Source organism: Schistocerca cancellata, chromosome 6 (genome assembly GCF_023864275.1).
Source record: "Schistocerca cancellata isolate TAMUIC-IGC-003103 chromosome 6, iqSchCanc2.1, whole genome shotgun sequence".
NCBI lineage: Eukaryota > Metazoa > Arthropoda > Insecta > Orthoptera > Acrididae > Schistocerca > Schistocerca cancellata.
Genome location: NC_064631.1, coordinates 436,752,173 through 436,777,825, shown reverse-complemented (window position 1 = coordinate 436,777,825; position 25,653 = coordinate 436,752,173).

The following is a 25,653-nucleotide window of genomic DNA, read 5'->3' as shown; positions in this document are numbered from 1 at the left end:
AAAATTTTCAACAATTCAGATACTTTATCGCATTTGGTTGCCAGACAGAATCGCTCGAGGTGTGGGGGCTTCCCCTCCCCTCCCCTCCCTCTACATGCTCTTTGCATGTGGTCGGATGTGCTGCTGCTGATGTCATGATTCCTGGTTTGGCCTTGGAGATAAGTTAGTGCTGATGTTGATATGACATGGTTACTGTGTCACCCTCCCCCCTCTCCACCCCTCATTGGCCTTGGGATATGGTTCCTGGAGTGATAAAGAAGTGCTGATGCTGTTGTCAGCGATGTACGACGTGCATGCGAACTGCAATCCACTCTCACTGCCGCGAATGTAGAGCAGAGCAGGATTGCTCGGCACAGGCAGGGGAGGGGGGAGGGGGTGAAGCCCCATGCATAATTACTGGAGAACAGGGGGAGGGGGTGGGAGAGCCTTCCCTCCTGTCCCCTCCTTGGCCTTGGCATGTGGGTACCAGTACGTTCTTGAAGATAAGGAACTTCTGCTGTTGCTGCCAGTGACATATGACACACGCAATTGTCTCAACTGCCGTATGACACTGGAATAAAATTACTGACAGTTGCTTTGTCAGGGCCTTTGCAGAAAATAGGCGGTGCACTATGGGTGGGAGGGAATTTCCTAGTCTCGTTGACCCATGGATGGGAGACACTGAATGTTGTAGGGAGGCCATTACGTGTTGCTTGATAGTAGATGACATGTGTAGAAGTTACGATGCGCTTAGTGCACAGTATGGCGATCCTCCCTTGTGTTGGTCAGATGTGGTCGACCAGGCCGATCCCATGCTGTCCAACAATGGGAAATTGTCATATCTGAATGGTGCATGATCCGACCGGCCAGCTAAATGCGGACCTGCAATGAGACTACTTTCAAGTGTTGGTAACGCTCTCTCACGCAGGTACACATCGTCTCCGTCTCCTCCAAAGTGATAGGTCAATATCTGACACTGCTTACGCCCCTTATACGACATGGAAACAGCAGTAGTCACCAACAACACTAATGCGTTCTGGTTGTCGTTCAACTTATCACAAAGAAGTGTAACTCTGATCATTTACATATCCAGCGATGGTGCCTACGTATACGAAGCAACATTGGCACACGACCTTGTCTTCTGGGGGGTTTTACTTCTTTTGTCAGGGTGAGTAATTTATTTTAACTCTACACCAAGATGCCCATCCTACGACCATAGCCGTCAGTTACCTTAAGAGCATGTGCCTTATTCTGCGAGTTGTCTACTGTGTTCTATCGCGTTTTTACTGTGTGTCTCGCATTTTCTGAGGAAGATTTTGGGGAAAATCCCAAAATTTGACTGAATATCGAGGAAAGCTGCGTAGAAATCACATTCAGCCTGGTCAGTGTATCAGAGCAGAAGCCGTAAATGGACAACGAGGACTTAATGCAGGTCCGGCTTATGTCACTGTCTCGCAAGCTAATCTGATGAGTGGTAAGCTAGAGAGAGGGGCGGGCTAGGTTGCTTGATTATCGAGCCTTGATGACGTGCACCATGCTTCTGCCATTTCCAAAGATGTGTCTATTGGAATCCGGCAGTTTTATTCTATGACATACCGCGTTTTAGCAGTGTTTTGTTCTGACGGACAACGAATGTTGAGTACAAAGTTCCGAACTTTTCAGTTCTAATGTTTTAGTTACACCTTCACCTAAAGATGTGGCTTTTAGGGCCACGAAATCGGTAGAGTTCCAATAATAAAGGACTAAATACACCTGGAGCGGTTTATTAATAACCAAGAAGATTCCGGCGTGCTTACAAAGTCAGCGAGTGTTCTCGGAGTGTGACTGCGCGCTGCCGTGCAGGCGAATCCGCACTCTGCGGCCGATTCGGGCGCCGCTCGGACTGGCGGACGCGTGTCAAGCTGCCGCTTCTGGCCGCGCCGTGAGTGACGAGCGCCAAGTCGACCGGTCGATAGTCTCCCTCCACGTCGGCGCGTCCTGGATCGATTTAAGCGGCAGCCGCCACTCGCACCGCGGACTGCCATTCACTAAGCCGTGCCCTGCAGCTAACGAAGCAGCGCATGGCGAGCGCCCTTTGCGTGCTCTAACAGATCAGTAAACTTTGTGAAATACGACATACTTGTCCTTTGGCGAATGGTGCGATTGATACAGTAATTCCTCTTTTTCTTGTTTTATTTAACTGGACAATAATCATAGGTTTTATATGTGCAATAACGAGTTTCAGCTGTAATCTACAGCCATCTCCTTCCTGAAGCATAAAAAGTTTCGAACATGGAGACTCATGCTTTGACATACAACAACGCATGCACCTCCCTGCCAAGATGCTCCTTACGCATCAATTCTGGATCTGAAGATGCCTGTAGATAACAGCTGAAGCTCGTGATTGTATTAATAAAACTATGATTGTAGAATGATTAAATTTTTCAATAAATCACTAAATGTGACTGTAACAATTTAATTTACGAGGGTTGCCGAGGAAGTAAAGCAGAGCATTTTTTTCAACAATTCTTTATTGAACGTAATGAGAAATACACACAGGAAAGAATGGTATTTTCTCTACACACCCTATTTTTCCAGGTAATCTCCATTCCGTTCTATGGCATTCCTCCAGTGCTAAACAAGGGCGTGTATGCCCTGTCGGTACCAATCCTTGTCCTGGTGGCGGAACCAGTGTTCCACTGTATGAATCACCTCCTCATCGTCCTCAAAACGTTTTCCACGAATGGCATCCTTTAACGGCCCAAACAAGTGGAAGTGCGAGGAGTTTAGGACAGGGCTGTAAGGTGGATAGGGTAACACTGTCCAACTGTCCAATCATGTTTTGTGATGTGTTCAGCAGTCGTCAGACTTGTATGGGGCCAAGTGTTATCGTGTCGCAGCAAAACATTTCCTGGGTCGATGTGGCGCCGAAGTCGTCGGAAGCGCATCCTGAGTTTTGTTAATGTGTTGACATTTTCTTCTGAATTAATGGTGCCGCCTCATAGCATCACATAAGTGAGAATCACACCTTCGCAGTCCCAGAACACGGTGATCACGACCATACCGGCGGAAATAGTTCCTTTGAACGTTTTTTTCTGTGGCAAGTGGGAATTTTGGGCTCAAAATGGTGAACCCAGGTTTCATTACTTGTCACAATCCGGGAGAAGAAGGCCTCGCCCTCAGTTTCAAAACGTTGCAACAAATAAACACAAATGTTTTTCTGTGCGATTTCTGATCCACCGTTAGATGCCGCGGGACCCATCTTGCTCACACTTTTGAATATCCAAGAGTGTGGATAATTGCATCCACATTTCCTTTGGTGATTGACAGATGCAGTGTCAACTACAGAATAGTAATGCTCCTGTGCTCGCAAATGACATTAGCTCGCTGCAACATGTCAGGTGTGACAGCCGTGGATGGTCTCCCCGACCACTGCAAACAGTGAAGCTCCGCCGAACCGCCTTCCGATGATCTCACCCTTCGTGCCCAGCAACTAACTGTACTTCTCTCGCCAGCATATGATCCATAGACTTTGCAGAAGGTTTGTGAATATTCCCCACAGTGAGAAATTGAATGACGGCACGTTGCTTGTAACGTACGTCACCTACAGACGCCATTTTGAAACTGTCCTGCAGCTACGCTATCTGCCGGAAACTTGGCCCGCTCACTCAGGAGATTTCGCATTCGTAGCATTGTTTTCGGCTGAGAAAAAAAATGCCGTGGATTAGTTTCTGGAGAACCCTCGTATGTGAAGGCAGAATATGAAGTGCAAATCTCCTTTGAGAACTACCCTCACACTAAGAAATTGTCCATATAGGAACTATCTACAGTGAACTCTGCTGTCATTTAAGAATATTACCCTAACCTAAAAGGTTTGTTCCATATGTTTATAATCCGAGCCATGTAACATCGTAAATTAAGTTGCAACGTGTTAACATATCGTCAGTATAACATGAGATTTGAGTTTCACATGACTAACGGTGATATGAAGGTGTGATGGTCTCGCCACAGTTCTTTACGAGACACGGTCGCAATGCTCGTGGTATGCTCTTGCCTTTCTTCGAACTTTGAGCTGATGTGCCCAAGCATTTACGAGGGCAGTTCAATAAGTAATGCAACACTTTTTTTTTTCTCGGCCAATTTTGGTTGAAAAAACCGGAAATTTCTTGTGGAATATTTTCAAACATTCCCGCTTCGTCTCGTATAGTTTCATTGACTTCCGACAGGTGGCAGCGCTGTACGGAGCTGTTAAAATGGCGTCTGTAACGGATGTGCGTTGCAAACAACGGGCAGTGATCGAGTTTCTTTTGGCGGAAAACCAGGGCATCTCAGATATTCATAGGCGCTTGCAGAATGTCTACGGTGATCTGGCAGTGGACAAAAGCACGGTGAGTCGTTGGGCAAAGCGTGTGTCATCATCGCCGCAAGGTCAAGCAAGACTGTCTGATCTCCCGCGTGCGGGCCGGCCGTGCACAGCTGTGACTCCTGCAATGGCGGAGCGTGCGAACACACTCGTTCGAGATGATCGACGGATCACCATCAAACAACTCAGTGCTCAACTTGACATCTCTGTTGGTAGTGCTGTCACAATTGTTCACCAGTTGGGATATTCAAAGGTTTGTTCCCGCTGGGTCCCTCGTTGTCTAACCGAACACCATAAAGAGCAAAGGAGAACCATCTGTGCGGAATTGCTTGCTCGTCATGTGGCTGAGGGTGACAATTTTTTGTCAAAGATTGTTACAGGCGATGAAACATGGGTTCATCACTTCGAACCTGAAACAAAACGGCAATCAATGGAGGGGCGCCACTCCCACTCCCCTACCAAGAAAAAGTTTAAAGCCATACCCTCAGCCGGTAAAGTCATGGTTACAGTCTTCTGGGACGCTGAAGGGGTTATTCTGTTAGATGTCCTTCCCCATGGTCAAACGATCAACTCTGAAGTGTATTGTGCTACTCTTCAGAAATTGAAGAAACGACTTCAGAGTGTTCGTAGGCACAAAAATCTGAACGAACTTCTCCTTCTTCATGACAACGCAAGACCTCACACAAGTCTTCGCACCCGAGAGGAGCTCACAAAACTTCAGTGGACTGTTCTTCCTCATGCATCCTACAGCCCCGATCTCGCACCGTCGGATTTCCATATGTTTGGCCCAATGAAGGACGCAATCCGTGGGTGGCACTACGCGGATGATGTAGAAGTTATTGATGCAGCACGACGTTGGCTCCGACATCGACCAGTGGAATGGTACCGTGCAGGCATACAGGCCCTCATTTCAAGGTGGCGTAAGGCCGTAGCATTGAATGGAGATTACGTTGAAAAATGTATATGAGAACGCAACGTTTACCGTCATTCTGAACAAAGATGGAACTTGGCATTTTTTCACGTTAAAAAAATCATTGTCAGAAGTAAAGCAAATAACAAGTCGCAGAAAAAAATCCTAGTACAGATCGCATATTTAGCTCTCTACCCTTGGAATAATTGTCTAACAGTCATCTATTTGCCTATCGACTCACAGTGGGATAAGGTTACCACTACAGCTGAGCAGAACTGAACGTACTCAGCCATTTCTCTCTTTACTTATTCTTATCAACACTAAACAGACACACAATATTTTTAGCGCAACGCAATCTGACTTTCAATAATCCCTACAAAAGAATGACCCTGACTAACAATAACCTATACCTTTCAAGTATCACTTACCTCACAAAAATCCTCGTTACTCGAACTACTGCAATACAGCGAGCGCCAATACTGCCAGCTAAATAAAAGATTCTAACTACTGAAGGCACTAACTACTGATAGGCATAGTTCGCAAATGAAAGATTTTGATAGAGAACATACAATGTATTTACCTTGATAATGTTCAAAAGTCATCATATATATATATTTCAGTTCATGATATCCAGTATTACAAATTTACTCTTTCTGATGGACACACGTTTGATCGTCCGCTCTCAAAATTCTGCCATCTCTCTCTCCACATCCACCACTGCTGGCGCCTCACCTCCAACTGCGCAACGCTACGCGCTGTTCAAATCCAACTGCCCAGCACTACAATAGCAAATATCCAAACAATGGAAACCAGCCACAGACTGCACACAGCACAGCCAGTGATTTTCACACAGAGCGCTACGTGACGTTACCAACATAAAAACCTAAACAGCCTACTTACAACTCTTATGGGTGACAAGTAACCGTGAGCTGAAGTAAATGTTCGCCGCGCGGGATTAGCCGAGCGGTCTTAGGCGCTGCAGTCATGGCCTGTACGGCTGTTCACTGCGGAGGTTCGCGTCCTCCCTCGGGCATGGATCTGTGTGTGTTTGTCCTTAGGATAATTTAGGTTAAGTAGTGTGTAAGCTTAGGGACTGATGACCTTAGCAGCTAAGTCCCATAAGATTTCACACACACTTGAACATTTTTTTTCTTAAGTAAACGTTCGTACACACGCTGTCAACTCATGTTTGTCCTGCCAAACTGATACACTGCTGCAAATACACTCCAAAATTCACGATACAGTGCTTGAAACTCTCTGCTTATGTAATTCTGTATACATTGCCTGAGGAATAGTGTCGGTACACCTCTATGTATTGCGGAACTGACCACTAAATATCATCAGAGTCGGACCAGCTAGAATATAAGTAGGTGGGGAGTACTGTGTTGTCAGTAGACAAGCAGTAGCAGCAGAATAGATCGGCAATAGAGCTACCGAGCGAGGTGGCGCAGTGGTTAGCACATTGGACTCGCATTCGGGAGGACGACGGTTCAAACCCGCATCCAGGTATCTGCCATTTCCCTAAATCGCTCGACGCAAATGACGGGATGGTTCCTTTGAAAGGGCACGGCCGGTTTCCTTCCCCATTCCTGACACAATCCGACATTGTGCTCCGTCTCTAGTGACCTCGATGTCGACGCGACGTCAAATCCAATCTTGCTTCCTGTCTTCCTTCGGTAGGAGAGCTCATTAACTTTGAACTTGGACTAGTCGTTAGGAGTCATCTGAGCAACAAATCCATGTGGGACATTTCAACACTTCTGAAGCTGCACAGGGTGACCTAGGGTGATGTAATTGTGAAGCGGAAACGGAAGGGAGCAGTCGTAGTTAAGCCAGCACAAGGCTGCCCTCAAGTGCTGACGGAGAGGAGCCGTCAAGCGCTGATGGGGGTTGTTGTAAAAAAATCGCCTGAAATGTTCAAATGTGTGTGGATTCCTAAGGGACCAAATTGCTGAGGTCATCGGTCCCCAGACTTACACACTACTTGAACTAACTAAGAACAACACACATAGCCATGCCCGAGGGAGGACTCGAACCTCCTGCGGGAGGGGCCGCGCAATCCGTGACATGGCGCCTCAAACAACGCGTCTGAAATCAGCGGAAGGGATCACTTGTCAGCTACAATGTGCCACCAGCAGTCCAGCTAGCACAGTGACTGTAAGTAGTTAGTTTAAAAAATGGGGTAAAATGGTCGAGCAGCTCCTCATCAGCCACATACTTGAGGTGCTGCAAAGAGCGAGCGACTGGACTGTGGATGACTGTAACCAAATCATATGGAGAGCCGGATCACGCTATACCTTGGGGAATCTGATGGAACGTTACTTGCCACCATGTGTAGTGCCAACTGCGAAGCACAAAGGAGGTAGTTTATGCCACAGCATTGTTTTTCGTAGTTAAGATGTGGTCCCTCTACTGTGCTTAAAAATCTCTACATTCGGACGGATATAAACATATTCAGAAGTTTTCGGGCAGTAAAAGTCCTGAAATGGATTGGGCTGCCCAGAGCCCCGACCTGTAGCCACTGGAATAGCTTTGGAATGAGTCAGAACTTCAACTTCGATTCAGGATCCAGCGTCCAACAACACAACCTTCTCTGGTTTTGGTTCTTGATGAAGAATTGGCTGAAATTTCTCCACAGACATCCAGAAACCTAACCCAAGTACCACCAGCAGAATTCAAGCGGTCATGAAGGTGAAGCGTTGACACTTACCACATTAATGTCCAGTAATAGGTATATGATACTTCTGCTCAGACAATGTATACTCGAATCGGTTTGTGTTCGGGTGAGCAGTGACCTATGACAGGGCAAGCACTTGCATGGATATTGGATGGTAGAATACAAGGTGTGTTCAAAAAGAAACCTAACTTTTGAAATAAGGCGCCAACCAGCAGAGAGAGCGCGCCGAGGCTACTGACAAGGGAACCTCCCCATCGCACCCCCCTCAGATTTAGTTATAAGTTGGCACAGTGGATAGGCCTTGAAAAACTGAACACAGATCAATCGAGAAAACAGGAACAAGTTGTGTGGAACTATGAAAAAAATTAGTAAAATATACAAACTGAGTAGTCCACCCGAAGATAGGCAACATCAAGGACAATGGGAGTCAAGGAGGGCCGTGGTCCCGTGGTTAGCGTAAGCAGCTACGGAACGAGAGGTCCTAGGTTCAAGTCTTCCCTCGAGTGAAAAGTTTAATTTTTATTTTCAGTTTATGTGACAACCTCTTATGTTTTCATCACTTTTTTGGGAGTGATTATCACATCCACAAGAAAACCTAAGTCGGGCAAGGTAGAAGAATTTTTTACCCATTCGCTAAGCGTACAAGTTAGGTGGGTCGACAACATATTCCTGTCATGTGACGCACATGCCGTCACCAGTGTCGTTTAGAATATGTCAGATGTGTTTTCCTGTGGAGGAATCGGTTGACCTACGACCTTGCGATCAAACATTTTCGGTTCCCATTGGAGAGGCACGTCCTTTCGTCTACAAATCGCACGGGTTTGCGGTGCGGTCGCAAAACACAGACAATAAACTTACTACAGTGAAGAGAGTCGTCAATGAACGAACGGACAGATCATAACTTTGCGAAAATAAAGAAAGAAAAATTTTCACTCGAGGGAAGACTTGAACCAAGGACCTCTCGTTCCGCAGCTACTCACGCTAACCGCGGGACCACGGCGCTCCTGAGCTCACGTGCCCCATGATGTTGCCTATCTTGCACATGGACTACTCAGTTTGTGTATTTTACTAATTTTTTTCATAGTTCCACTCAACTTCTTCCTGTTTTCTCGATTGATCTGTGTTCAGTTTTTCAAGGCCTATCCACTGTACCACCTTATCACTAAATCTGAGGGGGGTGCGATGGGGAGGTTCCCTTTTGAGCACACCCAGCGGCAGGCTTAGACAAAAGACTGTCATTTGCCTCGTGTCGATCGGACAATTATCAAGCGAACCACAGCCGCTGAAGTAAGCAAACACAGTGCTGCGAGTGGTTTAAACGTTTTCAATAGGGCAGAATGTCTCTGTGACGATTCCACGTCGCGTCCTCCCAAATCAACAGATGATGGTCATGTGAATAGCGTTCGTGTTGTGATTTGCGGAAATCGTCGTTTAACTGTCCGGATAATTGCTGAGAAGGTAGGCATCAGTGAAGGTTCATTCCATCAAATTTTGAGTGAAAACTTGAGATGCACTGTGTCAGTGCAAACTTCGTACCGCGTTTGTTGACCGAAGGTCACAAAGAGATCCGTGTTGGAATGTGAGAGGAATTGCTTGCCGCTGCTAATGACAGTAAAAACTTTCTTAAGAACATCATAACAGGCGATGAGACGTGGGTGTACGGCTGTGATGCTGAAACAAAGATGCAGTCGTCGCAGTGCGTGGGCAAATGGTCATCTCGGCCAAAAAAAGCACGCATTAGTCTGTCAAAGATCAAGGTGATGTTGATTGTGTTTTTTGACTCCAAAGGCATTATCCATCATGAATTCGTGCCACGAGGTCAGATGGTAAACAAGGGAATCTACCAGGGAATCCTAGTGCGCATGAGGGATGCTGTGCGCAAGAAGAGGCCTGAATTGTGGGAAAACCAGAGTTGGATGTTGTACCACGAAAATGCGCCAGCTCATGCGGTCACTCCTTGTCTGCAGCTATCTAGCAAACCGCCACGTTCCCGTTGTGCCCATTCCCCAGCAGACCTTTATCTGTTTCCCAAACTGAAAAACACGTTGAAAGGAGGTCATTTCCAAACCATAGAGGAGATGCAGGACAATGCGACGAGAAACATGCGTGCCATCCCACAAAATGTGTTCCATGAGGCGTTCCAGAAGTGTAAGAAACGATGGAAACGATGTATTGCCTGTAGAAGGGATTATTTTGAAGATTTTGGAGAGTGCTTAAAATGTTGTACAATAAGCCATAAAGCTATACAGCAAAAGTTCGGTTTCTTTTTAAAACACACCTCGTACATTCCAAAAGTGAAACTTTTCCAAATCTTGCTTCTGCGCTGAAAGATGTGGTTAGTGAACGCCTTAGTGGTGTACACACATGAGTAGAAAGTGCTTCATGAAATTTGGGTCAGTTACGGTATCAGCCGAGAAAGATGTGATTAATGTCCTGAGGCTCCTCATAGTCGCAGTATGGCGATGATGCGAGATGGAGTATATAAGGGTGTTGTTGGTAATAGACATGGTTGAAATTCAACCTGGCAACGGTCCTCACAAACCGCCTTTCATTAGCTGTGACTGCTTAGCCCCATTTCAAAGCCGACCATCATACGTTTTGGCCTTCAATAGATGCGGGTGAATTTGATTGTACCAGGTGCCCTTGTGATAATCTTCGGTCTCCCACCTCTTGTTCCATTCGTTTTTTGCCTTGTCTCTAAAAACAACGGAGTGGTCGTCCGCTGGGATTCTTCGATCTTGTATGCCATTTGTCGTTACGTTCTTAGTCAAATGGTCAGCTTTCTCAGTCATGGCAATCCGAAGGTGGCCCTTGATCCACACAAATGATGCCTACGTACCGGTGCTGTGCATCCCTGCTACGGCAGCAGCTATTTGGTGTGGTAGATAGCAGCTGTCTTTGCCCTTACCAATTGATATTAGAATTTTTATGTAGGGCGTATCTTGTCCCACGCTAAGACCACTGCACAACAAGAGTGGCGCGTTGTCGGGAGAGAGTACATGTTCCAAGTTTATTCTGTTGCGGTGTACACAATAGGTGCGTAAAATTGTGCGACAGAAATGGCTCGACAGTAAAAACGTACTCCAAAATTAACGTACGTTGCACGGTACGATTCTTGTGCGCAAAAAGTCTAAAAAATGGAAATGAGCGTATGGCATAGTTGGCCGGGAGGCAACATGCGGGGAAGTTCGGCCGCCAAGTGCAAGTCTTATTGCAGTCGACGCCACATTGGGCGACTTGCACGCCGGTGATGAGAATGAAGTGATGATGAAGACAACACAACACCCAGTCCCCGAGCGGCGAAAATCTCCAATCCAGCCGGGAATCGAACCCGGGCCCGCTTGCACGGGAGGTGAGCACGTTACCACCCAGCTAAGAAGGTGGACGCAAAGTCTAAATTGCAACAGATTCACCGTGAAATTCTGGCAGTATATGGAGCAAATGCGATGTCGCGTCCGGCCATAGTAAAATGGTCCTAACAATTTGACTAAGGCAGTACATTAGTGCGTGATACTCATGGGGAAGTTCAGATTTTGCACTATGTGATTGCAGTCTTCTCGGGGAGCTGAAGGAACATCGGTGGGAAAGAGGTTTTAGAGCGATAAGCACGATCGTACAGCAGTTCTCGAATGTCAACGAGACCACGTAGTTGGTTTCTTCACGGATGGATTGAACGATTGGTAGAATGTTCCGACTGTTGTTTACAGAGACTCGGTGATTATGTTGAAAAACAAAGTCATATATCTGTCACTTTGAAGTTTAGTGCAGCACTCAATAAAAGTTACTTAGTCTCCCATGACAATATGTAACTTCCTTTTTGAAGTCCCCTCATATAGTCTTTCTTACTGCTTATTATATTACGTTCTTCCATTTGTTACTGAAGCCAAACGGAGCAATTTCATCGTCAAAACGGATTCATTTATGTCCCATGAACACGTACTCCTACTGGCTTTAAGCTAAAAATCTGAAAACATCGTCTAGTATCGCTGAGAATTATTTTTTTGGCGTGGAATTATCTTGCCTGGCCCTGCTTTCAGTCCTGAACGCTGGTCTCAGCAGCCAGAGACTGGTTGTGTGTGTGGTTTGTATATTTCCGATGAAGTCTTCTTCGCCGAAAGCTTATTTTCTGACAGTCTTCTTGTTGTGCCTATCTGAAACGCAGCGTCTCCGCTATCTGGCGAGCGGCAGATATTCTTTTCATAATATAGTATTATTCCATTCTGGATTTTCCATTGTTTGATTTTACCTGTACCCTTAGGCAGTCCGTGTTTGCAGTAAAAGAGATGCTTTTCATAGTAGAGAAGATGAACAAGTGCTCATAGCTCTTCTAGTAGAAATTTTAGAGCTCATGGTGTTACTGGACATTTTGTTATGTATTTGTCACCTAACAAAACATGGAATACATTTTTAACACCTTGTGTACTTCCATGTACTAACACTATCCAAATAAATACCTTTTTCTCCAGATTTGTTGGCAGATGTTTTGTTCGTTTGTTGGATCTCGAGTGTCGCGTTTTAGTGGCAGTGAAGACGTGCGTGGCAGGAGTGAGCCGCGCCGAGGCGCAGCTCTCGCCGCGCGCACGTTTGGTAGCAGCAAGGTCAGCCGGTTCCTGTCCCCGGTTTGTGTTGATCAGCCGAGTTGTACGCCACGGCCGGGGATTACCTTCGACTGCTGCTTACAGCCGAACAGGACTTTCTTTCGCATCGCGACGAAATACGCACTGACATTTCCTTCCGTACGCGTTCAAAAGTACATAATCTGCATGCTATTTCGTCGAAAACTGACATTTTGAGTCGGTGGCTGTGTACAAAATAAAGGTTGAATCTCGCACAGCAGATAACAGGTTCATCAAGAGACGGCTTGTTCACGTTAAGCTACTTTTTTTTTTTTGTAATTTGCATTGCTTTCCATTTTTTATTCCCCCATATGACGAAAATTCCTTGGGGTTATGGTGCCGTACAACCAAAACATGATTGCGTCTTATAACGGTTTCAGACGATTTAAACAAATTATTAAAGTGAAATTGTTTTAGTTACTTACGTCGAAAATTTGGCGGCATTACGTTGCAATGCTGACTGCTTATGTTCATGCAGTATGCACACTCCGCTGTAGAGTGAAAAATTCATTTTCGAAGTAAAACAAGTGTTATGCATTACTTTTGGAGCAACTGTCATAGAAACTTTTCACTTCTTCCGCTACGTGTCGATCCCAAATTTGGTGCTAATCGAGTTGGTATTCTGCTTTTTTTTTACTGCTCTTCATCAAAATGGTTCAAATGGCTCTGGGCACTATGGGACTTAACATCTGTGGTCATTAGTCCCCTAGACTTAGAACTACTTAAACCTAACTAACCTAAGGACATCACACACATCCATGCCCGAGGCAGGATTCGAACCTGCGACCGGAGCGGTCACGCGGTTCCAGACTGAAGCGCCTAGACCGCACGGCCACGCCGGCCGGCTTACTGCTCTTCATCACTTCGTGTTGGAGGATCTAACGAGTTGCCTGACTTCTTGGAATTACACTAAATTAATTTGAACAGTAAACCATTATTATTATTATTATTATTTTCATTGTCAACACCACCACCACCACCATCATCATCATCCTCATCATCACCCATCATCACCCATCATCCGTCATGGTCGTCATTGTGAGGGGTGGTGGTGGTGGTGGTGGTGGTGGTGGTGGTGGTGGTAGTAGTAGTAGTAGTACCCCTAGAATTAACTTTATTTGTAATTCATAGAATTATTTACTCACATTGTCCTTACAGACACTCAACTCATTTTAATACTGTCCGTCACGTTAAAATTGTTATTTCTTAGGTAAATATGGTGTAAAATCGGTACTGTACGTGTGAAACCCTTGTCCGATGTAGGAGAGGCCTTGATGGCCCTAGCTAAATCAGATTAAACAAAGAAAAATATGTACAAAGCACAGTGCCTGCCTTGGGTCGTCTGTCACTGGAGTTCGAAGAGCAACGGCCCACTATTCATCAAAGTGGGGAAGGAAGCGCACAAGTCATATATCACTCTTTTCACATATGCTACCACACGAGCTGTACACCTCGAACTCTGTACAGACTTATCAACAGACAAGTTTCTTACAAACCTGTGATGAAACGCTCAGCTCTTCTTTGGTTCAAATGGCTCTGAGCACTATGGGACTTAACTTCTGAGGTCATCAGTCCCCTCGAACTTAGAACTACTTAAACCTAACTAACCTAAGGACATCAGACACATCCATGCCCGAGGCAGGATTCGAACCTGCGATCGTAGCGGTCGCGCGGTTCCAGACTGTAGCGCCTAGAACCGCTCGGCCACTCCGGCCGGCAGCTCTTCTTTGGATCGTCTCTGTGTCCTCTACTGATTCCACTTATTAAAATGCCCTGACTGATTACCATCATCCATGAATCGTTGGGACTAAGTTTTTGTAAGCTACTTCCTTCGTTAAGATTCTACCAATGAATTCGGAGGCTTTTCCTAAAACTGCTTTTCTGAGCTCGTTCCTATAAGGCTACAACGATAGCATAATACTGAAAATTTTAGAATTATTAGTTCCTCTAATGATTCATTAAAAATAGTATCTATTTATGCTCAGTTTATTCCATGTATTTTTGATGACGGATAGCTGCTTCTTTCTACACCAAGCATTCATTCCGTATTGGTCTTTCTGCATCTCGCCGCAATTCTGCAATGTTGCGACTTTCGTATATACAACAGCATTATCCGTGAACAGCCTCACACCGTTTATGACGTTAACTTCCTGACCGTTTACACCACGCGAAAAAATCAGACACCCTTCATAATGCGGAATTGACCACTAGACCAGTCAGCATAAAAGGGGGCGGGAAGTATTGTGTTGTCAACACAGCAAAATGGGTTCTTCGAGAGTTCATTAACTTCGAACGTGGGCTAGTCATTCGATATCACCTGAGTAACAGATCCATCAGAAACATTTTAAGCCTTCTGAACCTGCCCAAGTCGATTGGTGATGTGACTGTCAAGTGGACACGCGAAGCAACAGCCACAGTAAACCGAGGCCAGGCACATGTCGTGTAGTGACGAACAGGGACCGTCTGAGGGTGGTTGTAGAAAATCGCATGAAATCGGCGGAAGACATCACTCTTGAGTTGCGAAGTGCTACCTGCGATCGAGCGAGCATAATGGTTGTGCGTAGGGAGTTAAAAAGTATGCGGTATAATGGACGAGCAGTTTCTCATAAGCCACATGTTTAAGCGACGCTAGAGGTGGAGTAAATAGTGTCACTACTGGACAGTGGATGACTGGAAACGAATAATTGGTAGTGATGAATCACGAAACACCCTGCGGCAATCCGATGGAAGGGCTTGGGTTTGGCCAGTGTCTGGACAACTTTACCTGGCATGGTATGCAATATCAACAGTGATTTTCAGAAGTAGTGGTGTGTTACGGTAAGAGGGTGTTTTTCGATATTAGAGTGTGGTCCCCTAATATTGGCTAAGAAGACGAGAAATTCTGAAGGATCCGAACATTTTTTACACCATTGTGTACTAGGTGCAGTAGAGAACCAGTTCGGAGATGGTGATGGTTAGTGTCAGCATGACAATGCACACTTTCAGAATGGAGTATCTTGTGAGGCAATGGTCTATGGACAATGACATTCCTGAAACGAAGTGGTCTGCTCAGAATCCCGACCTGAATTCAACACAACGCCTTTTGGATGAGTTAGAACATCTAGTTCGCTCCAGATCCCAGCGTCCAATATCACTTCTTTCCCCGATTTCGGGTCTTGAGGAAGAATGGGCTGCTATTCTTCCACAGACATTCAGACAGTTCACTGAAGGAATTCTCACTAGAGTCGAAACCACTATACCGACGAATGTTGGGTACATCCGTATTTATGTCCGCTAATAGGTGACCAGACGCTTCTTAACAGATTGTGAATACGTAGCACGCACAACAACATGCCCGTATCACTCCCTTGTGGTAAGCAAGAAGTCATTTTACATTTGTCGCTTCCGCTCTTTTAAACTGACTGAAACCTGATCACAGCCGCTGAATTCAAAAATAAAGCTGGTTCAGTACTACACACGCCTGCATTTTATTTACTAGCCGACAATGTAGAACTGTATCGAACGCCTTCCAGAAGTCGACCGACACGGAATCAACCTGATTGTCTTCTTCCATATGGATCTTGTGGCTGTGCGGACTAAGGCCTATGCATCGGAGAATCTTCTCATTTCTTATCAGTCCATCTCATATTCAATATCTTTCTAGAGCACTTAATTTCAAATGCTTCGATAATCTTCTTTTCCGGTTTTCCCACGGTCCATGATTCAAGTGCATACAGTACTATGCTCCACACGTACACTCTCAGAAACGTCTTCCTCAAATTAAGGAAGATGTTCGATACTACCATAATAGTGTTTCATTCTGACAGTGTGTTAATTCTGTAAATATTAACTGTTGCAGTTTACTGCATTGTATTAACCTATTTCGACTATCTCCGGACAAATGATCATAGTAGTAAGTATTATATTCATATGTTTAATGTTTTTATGTTATACTTTCTGACGTGTTCCAAACGCACGAGAATTATCTCATTTTTTGAGTCTATGGAACGAAAACTGAATCTAATCTGATCTAACTAGCAGACTCTGCCAATGTATGCCCTCTTTGGCTCTGCTAGTCTGCTTTTTACGTCCTCCATGCTTCTTACGTCAAATGTTCTTTTGCTTCCAAGGTAATGGAACACCATCACTTGGTCAACTTTGTGGTCAACAATTCTGTTGTTCAGTCCATCGCTAATCTCGTTGTGCCACTCATAGTTACTTTCGTTTTTCTTCGGTTTACTCCCAGTCCAGACTGTGTGACAATTAGACTGATCAATCCATTCAACAGGTCCTACAAATCTTCCTCTCTTCTACTGAGGACAGCACTGTCATCAGCAAATATTACCGTTGATATTTTTTCACCCTGAATTCAAATTCCACTAGTGAACCTTCCTTTTATTTCCGTCACTCTTCCTTGATACATAGTCTGAACAGTAGGGGGCTAAAGACTAAATCGCTATCTTATAGTGTTTCTAATCCTATCACTTCGTACTTTGTCCTCTAATCTCATTTTCCACTCTCGATACACATTCTGTATCAACAATTTCTCTCTCGCTTCCCACGCGCGGGTTCCCGGGTTCGATTCCCGGCGGGGTCAGGGATTTTCTCTGCCTCGTGATGGCTGGGTGTTGTGTGATGTCCTTAGGTTAGTTAGGTTTAAGTAGTTCTAAGTTCTAGGGGACTGATGACCATAGATGTTAAGTCCCATAGTGCTCAGAGCCATTTGAACAATCTCTCTCTATTGATTGCACCTATTTCTCTCAGAATTTCGAATTTTTTTTTTAACCGACAAATGCTATGAAAATGTATTCATTTTTCATAAATCTTGCTTCCATTACCAAGAGCAACGTCAGAACTAGCTCTCTGTTGCCTTACTTAACCTTTGCTAAAGTCAGCGATCGTCATCTGGCCGGCCGGCCGGCAGGCTGGCTGGCTAACGTTTCCCATTCTTCTGTGTATCATTCTTGTCAGCAACTTGGATGTATGATATATATGAAGATGAATGTGCGACAATTCTGATACTTATTTTCCCTACTTATCTTCGGGATTATGTGGACTATATTTTTCCGAAAGTGTACCTGCAGTCTCGTAGATTGTAAATCCGACATGGATAGTAGTTCGGTTTCCACTTCCCCTATTGGAGAACGTTATGTAAAATAAAAACTTACTGTTCAGTTACCAGAACTTCATCTGTGAACGTAAAACAAAACGGTATTTTGGATTTTGAACATATACTGTGTTCGAATATTACGAACTACCTCGAAGGAAACAGTCTGACAGATAGCCAGCACGGATCGTTCTTGTGAGACAGAACTAGCTCTTTATTCGTACGAAATGAGTGCCATCGACAGAGGATCTGAACTTGACTTCATATTTATAAATTTCCAGACAACATTTGGCACTGTTCCTCACACGAGACTTGTAGTCAAATCGCGTGCCCATAGAGTATCGACTCGAATGCACGACTGGATTCTCGACTTTCTGTCAGAAGTTCATAGTTCGTAATAGCTGACGGGCAGTCATCTTGTAAAAGAGAGGTGATTACTTGCGTTTCCTAGGGAAGTGTTATAGGCCCTCTGCTATTTTTAATGTATATAAACGATTTAGGAGAATCTGCGCAGCTCTCTTATATTGCTTGCAGATGATGTTATCACTTACCGTATTGTGATGTCATTAGAAGATAAAAAATAATTGCAAAATGACTTAGTCACGGTATCTGCACGGAGCGAAAAGTGGCAACTGACTCTAAATAATGAAAAGTGTCAGGTTATCTACCTATGTAGTTAAAAGAATCGGCTAAATTTCGGTTACACGATAAATTGCATAAATCTAAAGGCTGTCATTTCAACTAAATACCTAGGAATTACAATTACGAAGAACTTAAATTGGAACATACACATAGACAACGAAATGGTTCAAATGGCTCTGAGCACTATGGGACTTAAGGTCTATGGTCATCAGTCCCCTAGAACTTAGAACTACTTAAACCTAACTAACCTAAGGACATCACACAACACCCAGTCATCACGAGGCAGAGAAAATCCCTGACCCCGCCGGGAACCGAACCCGGGCGCGGGAAGCGAGAACGCTACCGCACGACCACGAGCCGCGGACCGTAGATAACGTTGTGGAGAAGGTCAACCAGATACTGCGTCACATTGGCAGAACACTTAGAAGATGCAACAAATCCACTAAAGAGACTACCTTCACTAAGCTTGCCTGTCCTCTGCTAGAGTACTGCCGTGCGCTGTGAGGTCCTTACTAGATGACGTTGACGGAGGACATCGAAAAAGTTCAGAGAGGGGTAGCTCGTTTTGTATTATCGCAAAACAAGGGAGAGACTGTCACGGACGTACTAAGCGAGCTAGGTTGGCTGTCATTAAGACAAAGGAGATATTAGTTGCGGCGAAATGTTTTCAGGAAATTTCAATCGCCAACTTTCTCCTATACATGCGAAAATAGTTTATTGACGGTAGCCTACAGAGGCAAAAATGATCATCGTAATAAGAGAAATCAGAACTCGCAAGTGAAAATTTGAATGTTCATTTTTCCCAAGCGCTGTTCGAGAGTGGAACGGTAGACAGATAGTGTGAAGATGGTTCAATGAACCGTCTGCCAGGCACTTCAGTGCGAACTGGGGAGTCGTGATGTAAATGTATTCTTCGACGACTAATATGGGGCAGAACCTCGTCTTATAGCCAAGTCGGTATTTGTGTCGAAGTGGTGGACTGAAGACTGGGGACTTGGCTCTGAGAGAACCATCCACCGCAGTAGCCATTGCTGCCTGGAAGAAATACGCGGCTTGCAGTAGCAGTAAGCCACGAGCGGCCCGAGGGGTGAGGGAGAGGGCAAAAAATGGAAATAATACGGCGAGCAGCGGATCTGATTGGCCGGCCAGGGGAGCGCCGTCCGCCCCTGGCTGGCGCGCGGCACGCCGCCTTCGATCCGGGGCGCCATTCCCAGCCTGCCTGCCTGCCAGTCTGCCTGCTGCGCTGCGCTGCGCTCGGCCCCGCTGGGACCGCTCGCTCGTTTGGCGGAACGCGCCGCCCCCACGTCTTGTTGTGTGAGGCCCCGCACAACGCTGCATCACACAGCAGCCCTGAACCTCAGTCCACCAGTCCGCTCTAAATTTACTGTGCGACACCTTCATCAGTCGACGAAGTAAGATCAGCGCTGGTGGTTTTACAAGGTGTGTCTAAAAAGCTGATCTTGAGGAAGGTAACAAAAAAATGGTTCAAATGGCTCTGAGCACTATGGGACTTAACATCTGTGATCTTCAGTCCCCTAGAACTTAGAACTTCTTAAACCTAAGTAACCTAAGGACATCACACACATCCATGCCCGAGGCAGGATTCGAACCTGCGACCGTAGCAGTCGCGCGGTTCCGGACTGAGCGTCTTAACCGCGAGACCACCGCGGCCGGCAGGAAGGGAACAGACATGACGTACTTTTACTGCCTTCAGTCTAGGTTTTGGGCAGTACAAAACTGCTCGAAACTATCATCGAAGCCTTATTTTGGACTAGGCCGAGGTTTCGATGTGAATGAACTGTACTTCCCCCTTCATCTCAATTGTGACAGTGATAGTTGCTATTCTTAAAAGAATACAACTTGGAGCATCGGGTGAACCCCCTCTCCCCCCACCCCTCCCACACACACAACCACTTTCCACCCTCCTTCCGTAATCGGATATCGGATAGAAACCATATTTGAACTTTCCATCGTCGACGAAAAGCAGGCATGAGAGAAATGAAGATAAGGAATCATTCGCTTCAGATTGCGATTAAATGATTTTCGATTCTATATTACACTACTGGCCATTAAAATTGCTACACCAGGAAGAAATGCAGATGATAAACGGGTATTCATTGGACAAATATATTAGAACTGACACATGATTACATTTTCACGCAATTTGGGTGCATAGAACCTGAGGAATCAGTGCCCAGAACAACCACCTATGGCCGTAATAACGGCCTTGATAGCCTGGGCATTGAGTTAAACAGAGCTTGGATGGCGTGTACAGATTCAGCTGCCCATGCAGCTTCAACTCGATACCACAGATCATCAAGAGTAGTGACTGGCATATTGTGGTGACCCACTTGCTCGTCCACCATTGACCACACGTTTGCAATTGGTCAGAGATCTGGAGAATGTGCTGGCCAGGGCAGCAGTCGAACATTTTCTGTATCCAGAAAGGCCCGTACAGGATCTGCAACATGCGTTCGTGCATTATCCTGCTGAAATGTAGGGTTTCGCTGGGATCGAATGAAGGGTAGAGCCACGGATCGTAACATATCTGAAATGTAGCGTCCACTGTTCAAAATGCCGTCAGTGCGAACAAGAGGTGACCGCGACGTGTAACCAATGGCGCCCCATACCATCACACCGGGTCATACGCCAGTATGGGGATGACGAATACTCGCTTCCAATGTGCGTTCACCGCGATGACGCCAAACACGGATGCGACCATCATGATACTGTAAACAGAACCTGGATTCATCCGAAACAAGGACGTTTTGCCATTCGTGCACCCAGGTTCGTCCTTGATTACACCATAGCAGGTGCTCCTGTCTGTGATGCAGCGTCAAGGGTAACCGCACACATGGTCTCCGAGCTGATAGTCCACGCTGTTGCAAACATCATCAAATTGTTCGTGCAGATGGTTGTTGTCTTGCAAACGACCGCATCAGTTGACTCAGGGATCGAGACGTGGCTGCACGATCCGTTATAGCTATGCGGATAAGATGCCTGTCATCTCGACTGCTGGTGATACGAGGCCGTTGGGATCCAGCACGGCACCCTTCTGAACCCACCGATTCCATACTCTGCTAACAGTCATTTGATCTCGACCAACGCGAGCAACAATGTCACGATACGATAAATCGCAATCGCGATAGGCCACAATCCGACCTTTATCAGAGTCGGAAACGTGATGGTACGCATTTCTCCTCCTTACACGAGGAATCACAACAACGTTTCACCAGGCAACGCCGGTCAACTGCTGTTTGTGAATGAGAAATCGGTTGGAAACTTTCCTCATGTCAGCACGTTATAGGTGTCGCCATCGGTGCCAACCTTCTGTGAATGCTCTGAAAAATTAATTATTTGCATATCACAGCATCTTCTTCCTGTCGGTTAAATTTCGCGTCTGTAGCACGTCATCTTCGTGCTGTAGCATTTTTAATGGCCAGTAGTGTATTTGCGCACGCCATCTGAGAGTAAGAAATAGGCTCTCTGCGACACTGTGTCGTCCCTGCGCCTGAAGTGTTGCTGTGACTCGGAATCATGGACTGCTGATGAAAGACGTCGCTCTGTGTTTAACGATTAGTCGTGGTTCTACAACTAACCCGGATGACCATTGTCGTCCAGGATAGTAGCGACATGGGCGTGGGGAGGGTGAGGTGGTCCCAATAACCCAAATGGCGTCACAGTGTGGAGAACCATCAGGTATGTCTTCAGGTCACGGCTGGTAGTGATTGTGGGGACTGTGACAGCCCGACAGCACATTACGAAGATTGTACGTCCTCCTGTGTTACCTCTCATACAACTGTACTGTGTTGCCATTTTTCAACACGACAACGCTTGTCTGCACACGACCTGTGTCTCTAAGAACTGCCTGTGTGATGTAGAGGTATTCCTGCGACCAGTAAGATCCCACGATCTGTCACCGATAGAGCATGTGTGGGATCAACTCGGACATGAGCTCCGCTTCAGCGCCAGTATCCAGGATCTCAAGGACCAGTTACAACAGTTGTGGGCCAGCTTGCCCCGGGAGAGTATACAGCGACTTTATGACACCCTTTCCAACCGAATCAGTGTGTACATCCAGGCATAGGGAGTGCAGAGTGGTAGTGGTAAGTGTGCACATTCCACCAAGTTTTGTTGTAAATTTGATTCCATTCTGCAGTCACTGAAATAACGACACTTACCCTTTAGCATCTTAAGTTTTGTTTCGTTTTAATCTTTACTTCCCTTTTTTTTCAGGCTGCGTATTTGCTGATAGTGGCACTTCTTTCATGCAGTTGCACCGTTAATGTATGCGCAGCCCTCTACGAGTTTCTGTATTTCTAACCATAGATATAATATGGTCGATGGCAGCTGGAGTTTCTCCACATGATCTCGATGGAGACGCGTGATTTTTTAATGCATTTATGCTAAAGTAATGAATGCACCGAAAGAAAATCTGCGGATGACCAATAAACGTGCAAGGCGGAGAGATACTATTGCTATACTTTACAAGCGACGCAGTCCCTCTAGCAGTGTAAACAGTAGAAAGGAACGGACAACATACCCAGCGCAGAATATGGCCTTAGAATAGGCGAAGATAAGACGAAGCTGATGAAGGGCAGTGGAAAGGAGCGTTATGACGAACGTGAGAACTGGGAACAATGGGGTAACGGGAGGACTGACAGAATTCCATGTATGAAGCAACATTACAAAAGCCAACCGAAGCAGGGAAGATGCCGGAAATAGATTCCATCTGAACAGTCTTGTATCTGACTGGCTGCTGTGATTAAGACGATGGAAGGATTAGTGTCGGACCAGCGAGCCAAAATTCAGATTTTCCATTTATGTATTATTACTGAAATCTAATTTAAAAAAATGGCTCTGAGCACTATGCCACTTAACTTCTGAGGTCATCAGTCGCCTAGAACTTATAACTAATTAAACCTAACTAACCTAAGGACATCACACACATTCATGCCCGAAGCAGGATTCGAACCTGCTCGATTCCAGACTGTAGCGCCTAGAACCGCACGGCCACTCCGGCCGGCGAAATCTAATTCAGATTTCATTTATAATGTCAGGGGGAAAACGTCTCACTGATAACTATCCTCACATAGTCAAAGTTTCATTTTAATATCAAATAAAAACATACGACCAAGTCTCTTCATATATCATCGGCTTAACGTCGAATGACCGCCCAATGGAGCCATTCATGTTGCTCACTTCGGACTCAAATTTCGTGACGAACAGTATGGTTGAACAGCTTCCAGTGCACTTACTGCTCTGCTAACAAGGCAGAGACTAATTGAGCATAGGATATGTAATTTGATTAGTGAAATATGTACAAGAATTTCTATCATTTTTATTAGTGTCCAAGTATTATATTTGTGGATCATATGGATGACTAATCACTTCACGTATGACTTTTATAGGCGTACGTTTGTTACCACATAATTTCTGTAATTAGTTTTCAGATTACTCCGATGAATATGAAAGTAGAAACCCAACAAACTTCTGGATTTGGATTTTAGTAGCACAGAGCCTTAATCATTTAGTTAGTCAGTGAGTACGTTACGTCCACATAACAAGAGCAGCTGACTCACAACCTACGTGCTAATTCTGTAGTGATACGAGAAGTCGCCATGTTGGTGGACATTTTCAGAATTTCAGTGTTTTGCTTTCACTCGCCAGGGCACTTTTAGATGCCTTGAACGTCCTGCCCCCTCCAATACAAATGCAGTCACCAGCAGTCTGTGGAGCACAGAAAAGGGATCGGGAAACACATTTACTCTGATGACTGAACTGCGTCATATTCCGTCGCGTTAGTGTGTTTTACACGCAGGCGTAACAGTGGAGGATCAAAATGATTCAAATGGCTCTACGTACTATGGGACTTAACATCTGAGGTCATCTGTCGCCTAGACTTAGAACTACTTAAACCTAAATAACCTACGGAAATCACACACATCCATGCCCGAGGCAGGATTCGAACCTGCGACCGTAGCGGTCGCGCTGTTCCACACTGAAGTGCCTAGAGCCGCTCGGCCACAGCTGCTGGCCAGTGGAGGATCCCCGTACTGTGAAACGTGGACCGTTCATTATCCAGAGATGGAGAAACTGGAATCATTTGAAATGTGTTGATATCGATCATTGATAAAAATTAAGCGGAATGATAAAATGCAAAATGAACTAGCATTGAAAGGAACAGACAATAAACGGATTCCGCTGAAGACTCTTTTCAGAAGAAGGGACGGGTTAGTGAGACATCTGCTGCGTCATCTAGTGATTGCTAACCTGCTTCTAATAGGAGCAGTAGAGAAGAAATATCGTAGGGACAGACGACGACTAAAATGTGAAAACAGTATATGGAGATTGCTGGATATCAAGCAGATGAAGAAACTGATTCAGTGATAACTTGGTGTTCGAATAAATTTCCTGTTTCCTCCATTCCTCTTACGTGAGTACCTCAAAGATCAAATAAGACATCAGGATGGATACCATTACCTGTCTAAAATATCTTAAATGGCGCAAATACTCACTGCACATTCTGTAAAGTACCGGCGAGCGTGGCTAATCAAACACCGCGTCGCGAGGTATCGATAGACCTGTTGTTCGCGTCCGCAGTAAGATGTCGAACAGATTCTTTCGTTAAATAAGTAGCATAGATAACTCTCCACAAAAGTTGCCACAGGTGATTTGATCTCACAGTAACAAATGTCGTATAAGATGTTCCCGACTTTTGTGAAGAATAAAAACGGAAAGGCCTTGTTACTCTGTACAGAAAGCTGGTAAACAGTAGGCCTTCAACGATTCATCACTGGAATGACTTATCGGAAATCTAACTTATGCGTTGTTGAACTTTACAATAATCTATATCAAACACTCCAGGAAACTGAAGCTGTCGAACTCGCTTTCTGCAAGGACCACACATTATACGCATACAGTAACACAATATCTTACACTGCAGGTAGAAGATATGATGAAGCGAGAACTGCTTTAAATTGGAAAGGAAAATAAACTTAGAGCCCTGTGTACCACACACGAGGTTTTTAGAGGAACGTGGACTTTCTGTTAGACGATTATGACCCTACCACTAAAAACCAAGTCTAGTAGAAATGATTTTAGCACAGAAATAAAGGAAAATACCAGCAAGAAATATCAACCATTTTTCGCTGAAAAATATGACGCTGCATGAAATAAGATATTGTGTAAAGGGCGGTGCGCATGCACATGTTAAAACTACTGAAAAGCAATATTGTTTTCAGCATATTTTTATGGAGTAAGTACTAGGAAAATGTTTTAATATATGATTCTTGAGTTTCTCCCGGCGTATTTGATAATCAAAATATCCACGGGTGTGCTGCCGGTCTATAGTGTCCAACGGGCACAATACAGGGCTATTACAAATGATTGAAGCTATTT